The following is a 12,274-nucleotide window of genomic DNA, read 5'->3' as shown; positions in this document are numbered from 1 at the left end:
ACATAGGCAGAGAGAGAAGCAGGCTCCCCATGGGGGAGCCTGATGCAGGACTTGAACCCAGGTCTTGATCACAGGATCATGATCTGATCCAAAGACAGATGCTCAACTACTAAGCCACACACGTACCCCTCTGATGGGAAAATTTAAAGATTTTATTTTACTTTTCTTCCAAGGCACACTGTAAATATTCTGGAATAAATTTTGATCTGGAAATAACAAGTAATGGAAGTATCGCTGATTTATCTTTAAAAATTTCTGCACGTAGGGGCCCCTGGGTGGCTCAGCGATTGAGCCTCTACCTTTGCAGAGGGTATGATCCTGGAGTCCTGGGATCGAGCCCCCAACATTGGGGTCCCCACGAGGAGCCTGCTTTTCCCTCTGCCTATGTCTCTGCCTCTCTCTCTGTCTCTCACGAATAAATAAATAAAATCTTTAAAAAAAAATTCTGCATGTCATGTGCAAAGCCAAGTTTATAGATAATCTGTAATTAGAACTGCATTTTTTTAAATTTTAGAATACACATTTGCTACGTATTCTCAAATATGGCATTTACATTGAACCATATTATATGTTAGGGGGAAACTACATAAAATGCATGGAAATCATTTAGAAGTTATTGGCAATTTAGTGTAGTCTTCAAAAGATCAGGCTTGGCAGCCATACTACCTTGATTTGAGTCTCATCTTTACCAATTAGGAGCAATTGTGACTTCAGGCAAATAATTAAATCTCTGTACCTTAATTTCCTTATCCATTAAATACTCCCTTCCACAATTTGTTCAAAACAAACTGCTGGGAGGATAAAGTGAGTTAACATGTATAAAGTACTTACAACAATGCCTGGCACAGAGTGGTAGCTATAGGAGGCTTCCTATTGTTGCCAGACCAGATTTTGAATAACTGATATATCTGAAGCATAACATAGTCTTCACAGATATTTAAAAGCATGAGATGAAAGAAAATGGATGGATCTAATTAAAGACTGCCACCACAAAGGAATTTTTGGAAGAAAGGAAAATGAACGCTCCAGATATTTAACACAGAAAGAAATCACTTAACTTGAAGCATGAGATTTGTCTGTGCTTAAAAGCCTCCCCGAAACGATCTTATTCATTTTCCATATTATTTTATTTGCCAAAGATAACCTATATACCATATGGAACGACATTATTATTTAATGTTGTTAGACATAATAGAGAAGGAAAGTACTCAGAATAATATAAAAGCCTGCAGTATGTGAGAAATAGCTAATCATAATATGCTTTCAGTGTATTATATCACAGTTAATGTTTATAGTAGATAAGAAAAGGCAATGTATCACATGTCAAGACATCCTGATATCAGATAGAAGTACATCCAACCTAGGTGAGCAGAGAATTTCAATTATATTACAAGAAACCTAAATATTTATTAGTCATAATTTTCCTCAAATAATGTGTCAAATTTAAGGTGCCAAACTTCCAAAAAGATGTAAAAGACCTGTAAATCGGCTTGAAAATGAATGGGGGCTCTTGGATGGCTTAGTGGTTGAGCGTCTGCCTTTGGCTCAGGTCGTGATCCCAGAGTCCTGGGATCGAGTCCCACACCGAGCACCCAGCAGGGAGCCTGCTTCTCCCTCTGCCTATGTCTCTGCCTCTCTCTGTGTGTCTCTCATGAATGAATAAATAAATAAAATATTTTTTATTAGGAATTAAAAAAATTAAGATATCTTTGGAAAAGAAGTACTGGGAAGAAAGTTACAAGTTATGGTAGTGAGCCTACAAAGTAGAAGTCAAGATCAACATTATCTTCCCCTTAAGAATGTGATGGAGTTTTATTAAAGTCATGCAAAACAATTGTTCTCTGTGCATAAAACATGGCTAATCTTAGCCTCAAGATCACTAGTTTACCAAGAAACACTGATGAAATTTCCCTATCCAGAAAAGAGAGACTGTATTTAGTTTGCCACTGAGCTTTCAGACTTTTATACACATAGCATGCAAGTTGAAGTACAAGTACTATATAACTAAGGGATGTTATTATTACTCCCATTGATAGTTTTATAAAATAATCATAATTCTTAAGAAACCAGCTTAATTGAAAGCAATTTCAATTAGAACCAAGAAAAAACTTGCTGATTATCACTGTGATAAACATGAAAAAGGGATTCTATGGGGAGGAATAAGTGCTCTTTCATTTTTGGGACCCTTAAAAGCAGAAAGAAAACTAGCCTCTTGGGTTCTTTTAACTATCTATTGGCATAAGAAATGGGAGGATGGAACAAGATCCTTTGAGTATCTTAAGAGATCTGAGATCATATGCTCATGAATGTGTCCTGAAGTGACATCCTGCTAGCAAAGATGCCTACCTATGCCAATCTTTTGATCCAATCACTAGAGGAGAACCAGCTCTACCCACATACATGATCCAATGTTTTCTTTCATTTTCAAAATATATTACCACTTAATATTTCTTGAATTCCCAAAGCAGAAATTCATAATATTGGAGAATGGATGTTAAATTTTTATTTGTGAGCTGAAAATGAGTGTTACTTTTGAATGTTACATTTTTTTTCACGGCAGTATTAGTTGATTTTGCTTTATGCCTCAGAAACACTTTTTAAACTGGGGCATGTAAGATGCTGACACATTAAATCATGTGTTTCCATTACTGTTTATTATCAGTACAAAATGTCTTCTGATATGAAAATAAAATGAAGTAATTTATAAAAATAAAAAATGTATTCAATAAATAATAGACGATCCAAAGGTCTTATCATTAATTACACATAAAATTCATCTCTAGCAAAGTAATACTTTGTATATATTATGCATTTATTCAAGATTTATATCTTGTTATATTTTGATTTCAAAGGACTTGAGACAGCTTGCTAAGAATCAAGGAAATAGTCAAACATCAGAGAGTATATCTAAAACCATTTATTCACTTATTCCTTCATTCATTAATTCCTTCAACAAATATTTATTTAATGTCTAAAAATCAGAGATTGGAGCTCGGGGATATGAAGACGAATAACATATGGTTGGTTCTTCCCTTCAAGAAACTCAAAATTCTGTTTTACAGACCATAAAAAAATCACTTAAAATCTCTAACAGATACATGTATAAAAGCTAAGGTATGGGAAAGGGGCTCAAATAAGTATATGTGTAAGGTGCTAAGGGACCCCTGAGGTGGATATTTCAGTCAAGTTGTACATATTATAATTGAGCTTAAGTTTTAGACAATACAGACAGATTATTTTAATACATGGAATAGACCTTTTTAAATTACATTCCTGTCAACTCCCTAAATAAATCAAATGGCCCAGATTGCTCACTGTTCTCTGACCTCCCCCTCCTCCTCATGGAATAACATCAATGAAAAAAAATCACTGACTTTCTAGGGTTAGACAAACCAGGATTCAATTTACATGGTTCAAACTGAGCCTCAGTTACCTTATTTTTAAAACATAAAGGATAAATTCACCTGAGTTTTTTGATGACAAGAAATAGAAGTAAATGTATTTGATATTTTGTAAGCATTTAATAAATTATAGTTACTATTATTATTAAGATTTTGTCATGCTGTACTCTCTGTACTGAATGCCCTATCACCATCCACCAAAGATAAAATTCATTTTGTCTCTAAAGCTCTGCATTTCATGTAAAACTTAATTTTACTCATTTTTTTAATGTGGTTACTCCTCTGCTACATGGTTGGGTTTTTATACTGTATACACTATAGCATCTCTAGTGAATATATTTTAAGTTGAATTAAGCTCACCTAGCCTAGAAAAAAAACAAAAGAAGAAGAAGAGAAGGAGATGCCAAGAAAATGTTAAGTGATGTATTAAAGGTCACACAACTATTTAGGGGCAGAAGTGGGGCTAGAGCCAGGCTTCCTGATGCTCAGTCTAAATGACACTGTCTCTTAGAAAGCATTGCTATGTATTAGCAGACCAAATTTATTCTCAACTCTTCACTTGTCCAATCCTTTAAGGAATTAGTCAAATGGATAAGTAGTCCAATGAATTGTAGCAAACACATTTACCAATATGTATTGAGTAATAAATGTGTGTATACATGCACTTACTTAATCCTCATAAACCCTGTGAAGAGGCCATGAATATTATGTCCTCACTTATAAATGAGTAAACTGAGTCACAGAGAGGGTAAATTCCTTCCTCGAGGTCATGCTGCTGGTTGAGTGGCAGAGTCAGGATTCAAACCCAGCCTCCATGGTCTTAACCACTCAGTGTACTGACTCTTGTTTTTCATATCATCTTACATTCACACTTACATCTTACTTACACTCATTTAAAAGTGTACAATTACAAAAATATTTCATGCCAGTAAAGCTAATCTCTTGTGAATTATTCTGTCTCAGTGACCTGGGGGTCATTGTACGATTGGTACCTGTTACTTTCCCAAGTAATTCTTGGAACTTTCTATGTGCAAAGAAGCCTTTCTGTTCACTACAAATATTAAAAACAGAGCAGAAATTACGTTCTATCCTTTTTGCCCTTACTTTAATTTCAGTCTGATACAGGTATGGGGGAGTCATTAGACCTCTTTTCTAAATATTTACAGTTCTCCTTCCGGATGTATGATAGTATGTTTTTTTGATTTCTTGTTTTTTATGTTGTTGTTGTGGTTGTTAGCCTGTCCTTTTGAAGTCAGACATGGACGCTAGGCTGGATTGGTCAATGAAATGTGAGGAGTAGTGATGCATATTGCCTGTAGGAGAAAGCATGAAGAGCCAGTGCAAAACTTTTACATTCCTTTCCCATTGTGGAGGTGATCATAAAGACAGGGATTAAGATAAAGCTGAGTCCCAGAATAACCTTGCAGAACAGAGGTCCCTGGGCAACTGATAATGAGCACATAGACTAAACAACAAACATTTCTTAAATTAATTCCTGAGATATTTACGGCTACTACCAAACCAGTTTATCTTGTCTTTTTCGAGGTTTAATTGTCATTAGAAATATTGTATATAATTTATATAGTTATCTAAAGCAGCTTAATTTTCTAATAGTTAGCAAAATACATGGCTTTGACTCAACTTTTATGCTTTTGTGAGTTTTCACAACATGCGTTTTCTATATAGGTAAACGATTGAAATATTTCCTAGGTATTAAGACAGGTTTTAAAGGTCTAATCGGCACTGGAATAGCTTATGCTTTCACTTCTGGGGCTGTTCCCTGAGATAGGAAGTTATTCATAATTATAAATATGCTAGTGTTGTAAATGTTCAGTTTTTGTTTTTACTGTTGGTTTTGAGTTGCTAGGAATGTTTTGTTCACCCTCCTTCCATATTTGCAGACTCCTGGATGTAGATACACCAATGAAACTTTCAGATTGTTTTAATACAGTTTGGTTAAGTTTTCAACTACAACATTTCCTTCCCACAATTCCCCTAGCTATTGACCATAGCTGCATGCAGCACATAGTATGTGTGTGTGTTCATCACAGCCTCCAAGAACTGATTTTGACAAATCTTTAGAGATCATTCCAGCTTGGATCATTCTGGAGTTTCATTTTTCTAATGGTCAAGCCCCTGATTATTCAAACTCATGGAAGGAAATAGCACTATACATAAATTCAAAACCAGAACTGATCCAAAATGCATTAATATTTGGCTCTGGAGATCATTATATAACATTTTATGAAAGCAGCGTCTTTATCACCCTGGTTTTGTAGCTTCTGGCTTTCTCTGGACGTATATTAAGTGAGCATGGAGGCAGAACCCAGCAGTGTCCTGGAGGCGAGAAAGGCCATCTTCCCTTACATTTACCACCTTATTTTATGTCCAGTTGATATGTTTATTAAGTAGATATCAGATTCCTTGTCTCTGTTCTGTATACATCTATCCAAAAACTGAATATGCCACAAAAGTCAGCCTTCCTAGTTTTGCAAAGCATCCTATGTGCCAGAAAAAAAAGCCATTTTTAATTCAGATTTTGTTCTTAGGTTTTATTGTATTTCTGTCAGATTTTTCCTGAGTCATGCAACTTTTTAAATGTTCAGCTCTCTTCGTGTCTTCAAACCATGATGTTTTACACCAAGTCCACAATGGTATTTTTTAAACAGATGGGTAGTTGAATGAATTAGTATTTAATAAACATCATAGTAAGTATTACAGTAGAAGATTATGTGAACACCTTAAAGTAGTGATCATCATCTCTGGTGACACAATTGAATCATGTGGAACATTTTGATTCCTGAGCCTCATTTCCAGAGATTCTAATCAAGTTGGTCTAAAGTGGTTTCCTGGAAAACTAGTATTTTAAAAAGCCCTTTAGATAATTCTCTGTGCAACCAAGGTTAGGAGACATTGGTTAGAATCAGAGAGAATTGCACCTCATTCTTCACACTTCTAAAGTGTTTTTTGAGGTGTTTTGGATCATCACACTTCCAATATGGAGAATTTTCATTCTATTTCTTGTGTGATACAGGTACTCATTTTGCTCTTGTCTTTGTGCTTAACTTTTCCAAAGGCATTGAAGCAGTTCTGAGAAAATCACTGCAGGGGGCTCCTAAAATTACAAAATAAATTTCTACTTATTAAGATTACTCTCCAAAACAATATTTGCCAATTCCCCTCCGCCAGAGACCTCCAGAAACAAATTTGTGAGCAACAAAGTTAGGTTTCTTACTTCCTGCAACAAGGAACCCCAAGTGTCCAAGGACACTACACCTCCTGGGTAATGGTGAAGAGGATGTCTCAGAGGGGATAACATAGGAAGAAGATACTCATAGGTTTGGGGACAATAGTGGCAGGTATTGGTCAGAATATTAAAATTAGGGAGCTGCTGGAACAGTCAGTGATCTTATTTTTGGAACAGAAAAGTTTGTGAGGAGTCTCCGTTAGATCAATTTGCCAAGTCTAATCTTGGGACATAAACATTTGCATGAACTGATGCTAAAAGAGTGAGTTTCAGTAGTTGATGATGGATGTGACAGTTCTGATGTGGTACAGTTTATCCTGTTTGAGGTTGTGAGTTTTAGTGCCCAGCTTTCCATCACAACATAGCTGGTATGCAGCAGAGCTTTTTTACATTATAAGATGAGGGGAGGGGTGTTTTCCATCATCAATAGAGTAATGCTTAGCTATCTATGGCCATACATCAATATATTATATATATTCCAGGTTAAAAGAAAACTATAGGAGCTATTCAAAATCTGTTTAATAAGGTTTTTACTCCTACTCATTTTGATACCAAACAAAACATTGTTCTTGTTTGTTTGCTCAAAAACACATAGGTAAGTCACCTTATTACTTCTAACCCAAGGGCTTGATACAAATCAACTCTAGAGGCCATCGGGGGTTGGGCATTGCATGAAAATCGCAGAAGAATGTCAAAGAAGCTGCAACTCATTAGAAATATTTTCCTCCTAATTTATCTCATATTGCAAAGAAATGGCATAGATTTAAAAGAAAAAAAAGTAATATTTTCAAGTCTGATGTTTTTGTTTGTGGAAATTCTGTATGAGCAATTTAGACTATCTCCCTACACTTAAAATTATAGGCTGAATTTAGGAATCATTTCAAATAAGTGGTTAGTAACTATTTCTTACTAATGATTACTTTTCAATAAAATTATAAGCCTAGTGTTCAGATGCAGCAATGTTGTATACAAATTTGAGTTTCAAGAATGCTGCAATTGCATTTTCCAGTGTTCTTAGCAGCATGGCTTTGGAATAAAAGTCTTGAGTTAGAACCTTGAATGGGACACCATTCACCACTGTGTTATCTAGGGCACATTGAATTGCCTGTGGTTTTAAATTTGAGGCTTTTATTTTTAAAAATTTCGATTTGAATTCATTTCAGATGTATAATATGTTATAAAAATAGTACAAAGAAATACCCAGATCTTCACCCAGCTTCCCAAAATATTAACATTTCACATAACAACATTGTAGTTTTCAAAACCAGAGGAGTATACTATTGATACTATACTATTAATTAATCTAAAGAACTTATTCTGTGATGCATGGATGGCTCAGAGGCTGAGCATCGGCCTTCAGCTCAGGTCATGATCCAAGGGTACTGGGATCCAGTTCCACATCAGGTTCCCCACAGGGAGCCTGCTTCTCCCTCTGCCTATGTCTCTGCCTCTCTATCTTTCTTTCTGTGTGTGTCTCTCATGAAAAAAAATAAATAAGATCTTTTAAAAAAAAATAAAGAACTTATTCCATTCTTGTCAGTTGTTACTGATATACTTTTTCTGGGCCAGGATCCCATCTGGAATCAAGAGTATATTTAATTGTCATGTCCCTTGAGACTCTTTTAATCTTAGACAGTTTTTTCTTTTTTTTTTTTTTTCATGAATGACATTTTGAAAAGTACAGTTATTTTGTAAAAAACTTCTGTCCATTTGGGTCTGTCTGGGTGTTTTCTCATGATTAAATTTCGGTTATTTATTTTTGATAAGAATGCCAAAGCAGTGACATTGTGCCTTCTTCAGGGCATCCGATCAAGAAACACGTTGCTTATTCTCATTAGTGTGGATACTAACTTTGATCAGTTGAACAAAGTGATGTCTGCCAGATTTCTCCACTGTAAAGTTGCTATTCTTTCAACAAATATTTTTTTAAATAACTATATGTGCTCTCCCTCCCTCCTTTCTTCTCTTCCTAAATATGATGTGAAGTGATGATAGTGGAAAAATGTGAGAGCCACTAATTAAGCTGGTGGATTCCTGGTATTATTTCCCCTGCCTCTTCTATATATTTTAAAATAGAGATTTCTTATGTGTAAAAGACTTAATTTTATAGTAAAGTGGCCTTCTACAAGTTGTCCTGGGTAGTTTAGCCATTAGTACGTTCTTAAAATTTTGGTCTTAAATATACCTCAGCCCAGCGCTCCTGGGTGGCTCAGTGGGTTAAGTGTCTGCCTTTGACTCAGGTCATGATCATGGAGTCCTTGGATGGAGCCCCACTTGGAGCTCCCTGCTTAGCAGGGAGTCTGCTTCTCCCTCTCCCTCTGCTTTCCTCCCCTCTGCTTATGCTCTCTCCCTCTCTCCCTCTCTCTCAAATATATAAGATCTCTAAAAATATAAATAAACAAAGAAACCTCAGCCCCAGCAGCAGCCATATGGTAGAGTGAAAGAAAAAATAAACTGCACTCTGCTCCATTCTAGAACTTAAAGCTTTCAAAAAAACTGGAATTATATGTCTTTCTAGCTATTTCCTTAACAACAAAAAATAATAATAATAATTAAAGAAAATTGCATGCTGTGCAGCATAGAAATCCATTATAAATTCCCTATATTTACTTAAATTATCCTTCCCCCTGGTTTTCTTTTTCTGCTAAAGCCACACATGCTTGGTCTCAACTCATTCTATAATTTGTGAATAATTTAAAGAAAGTACCTTGAAAGCAGAATCACTTAGAATCCAATATACATTTGGCAGTGCAGATGAAGGATCCAGACTTTCTCCTTGGATAACTTGACTATGACTGAGCTCAATCCAAGGTTCACAGAGGCCAAAGCAGTGATCTCACACCTCTCAGAAAATGGGCAATTAATGGTACTTGGGCTGACTGCAACCAGAATACAGCCTGACAAGAGAAAAAACTACATGCTTTGCAGCTGTGAGCATGATGTCGAAGAATGCCTACAGGGACCAGAATGGGCTGGAACACTCTCTTGCAGTTAGCATCATAGGCCAGAAGCAGGAGATGGATAACAGAGTCACATACTGTCAGATAGCACATGAGATGCTGTGCCTGGAGATCACTCTGCCTAATTAATAAGGAGAAAATACAGTCAATAGATTTTGAGCACAGTAACTGAAAGATGCCTGCCTTCTCCCTATAAATAATTGTATTTAAGTGAGTTATGTCTTAATGTATTCTTTGAGCTTAAAAAGTGCTAAAACTTGAGTTTTAATTTAAATATCTTAAAACAATAATAAATTATATTCATTTCATGTTTAATATTTTACATGGTGCTTTCATCCTTAATATTTTGCTTGACCCTTCTAACACCCATGTGATTTAAGTCCTTCCTCCATTTCAAAGTTGAAGAAGCTGGGCCATGGAGAGAATACAGGTGACTTACAGCAGATGACATAATCAAAATATAATTGGTATCAGGAAAAATAAAAATTATCAGGATTTTGCTCATATATTTTATCAATGAAGGTTTTCTATAACTCAGTGGAGATTGGAAATACTAAATTCTGCAGGCCAGTTCATCTCATGATTCATCTTAGCAAATCTCAGGATTTTGCAATTTTCCTTTGAGAACTGGTCAATCTGTGCAAGGGTATCTTATTTTAATTACATGGGGCAAGATGACTTTAGGCTGTGAGTTGAGGTGAGAAAGAAGCAAAAACCATAGGTAGGCTAAAGTCAGCTTCTGATAGCCCATGAGTAGGATACAAGAAGCTAACGTGGAAAACAAAAATAGGGTAAGAGTATGTGTGGTTGGTAGAGCACTAGATTAATCCAGAAGTAGGTGTCAAATCTAATTTGTATAAGCATTTCAAGTTGAGTAAGACAAACAATCTAAGTTTGATGTTGATAGGCCAACTTTGGAAACTGAGGCATGTACTCAGCCTATCCGGTTGACTTCACTGGAACATAATCTGTTTGAGAAGAGCTTCATCTCTAGGCTTATCCCTAGAAGTCTGCCTCCATGAATAGTAAAGGCATGGCCCACAGAAATTGGCAAAGATAGGCAAATGATTAAATTGGCACTAACTAGCTTAGTGGTTGAGTAAGAACAAGGAAATCTGACTTTGAGATTACTTTTCTCTTTGCAGAGAAAAGTAAGTAAAGTGATTGGCCATAGTGTCCAGATCATTTGATGATTGTTATGTAAGGCATCATATCCATCATCTAATAAAATAGATGAAGAATAGAGAAATTGAAGGATTCAATGTTTAAATGAGATTAAAATGCAGGCAAGACAGAAAAAAAAATGTTCAAAACTATGAAGACAGTAAAAATAGCAGGTTGCCAGGGCTCAGGAGAGAGGGAGGAATGAATGGGCAGAGCACAGAGGATTTGTAGAGCAGTGAAACTATTTCGTAGGATACATAACAGTGGATACATGTCATCATGCATTTGTCCAAACCCATAGAATGTACAACCCCAAGTACATGATTTAATGTAAATCATGGACTTTGAGTGATTATGATGTGTCAGTATAGGTTCATCAGTTCTAACAAAGGTACTACTCTGGTTGGGAATATTGATAATTGGAACAGACTATACATATATGGAGACAAGGAGTTATATGGGAAATCTTACACCTTCTTGATATTGCTGTAACCCTACAACTGCTCTAAAAAACAAAGTCTATTAATTTGTTTGTTTGTTTATTTTACAAAGTCTATTTTTTAAAAAGAATTGAGAGGGTAGATGGATATGGCTTAAAATGGGACTTCAGACTTTAAGATGAAGAATAAGAATGGAAAATATAGGCAGAGATGGGCATAATAGACGTGGTTAACCAAATTATTATCAGAATTTGAGTATAATGTGGTTATTGATTGAGCAGCCCATCCCCACCCATTCCTGTCCACAGAATGATTGCTTTAAATGGCAAAACCAGCAGAGCATCCAAAAACATGACACCACTATCTCCCACTTTCCTGGGATTCTATCTATATGATTATCTGATTACACATCCTTGGGAAAGTTTCCAGAAGCAGATCCATATACTCTTCAGCCCCTGACTATAATAATTAATAATCATATTAGTGAAAAAGCAAAATGTTTGTCTATGACTTTAGAGGATTTTGGCATATAATCAAAGAGCATCCTAGGCATTGCTTGGAATTATAAGAGAAATTCAATTATTTTGCTTGTTCAGTTCATTAAAACAACAACAACAAGCAAAGCAACGAATAAAAGAGGTATTCCTTCCTTGGCTCTGAGAATTAGCATGAATGATTTAACAATTAGAAATTATTCTCATAAAGAATGTCTAACGATATCTTAAATGCTTCAAAATATATTGCATTCTGTGGATACTCTGCAAGATCTAATAATTATGTAGACTTTCCCTGTGAGTTCTGAGACACTTCCCTCAATTTTCACTATGTTTATGTTAACACTTACTGCTATGGTATTTTCACAGAACAAGCATTGTCATTTGCAAACTTCCCATAAAAAGCACTGTCATTTGCAAATTGTTTTGACATGTAAAAGATGGAATACATTTTCCATCCAAATCTTTAGGAGAATCACAAGATATCCAGAAACAGTATGCAGAGTGATTAAGCAAAGAATACCTATATCGAAAAGTCCCATGTTTGAATCCCAGCTTCTCTACTTAC

General features: G+C 35.5%; 1 protein-coding gene across 3 annotated transcripts in view; it reads left to right on the top strand.

The window, feature by feature from the left end:
- The window catches only part of BANK1 (B cell scaffold protein with ankyrin repeats 1), a 306,079-nt gene that overhangs the window by 216,439 nt on the left and 77,366 nt on the right, over positions 1 to 12,274 (top strand). The gene's annotated exons all lie outside the window — the stretch shown is intronic.

The sequence above is a fragment of the Nyctereutes procyonoides genome, unplaced genomic scaffold (assembly GCF_905146905.1).
Source record: "Nyctereutes procyonoides isolate TBG_1078 unplaced genomic scaffold, NYPRO_anot_genome, whole genome shotgun sequence".
Lineage (NCBI taxonomy): Eukaryota > Metazoa > Chordata > Mammalia > Carnivora > Canidae > Nyctereutes > Nyctereutes procyonoides.
This window is presented reverse-complemented; position numbering and strand designations above follow the sequence as displayed.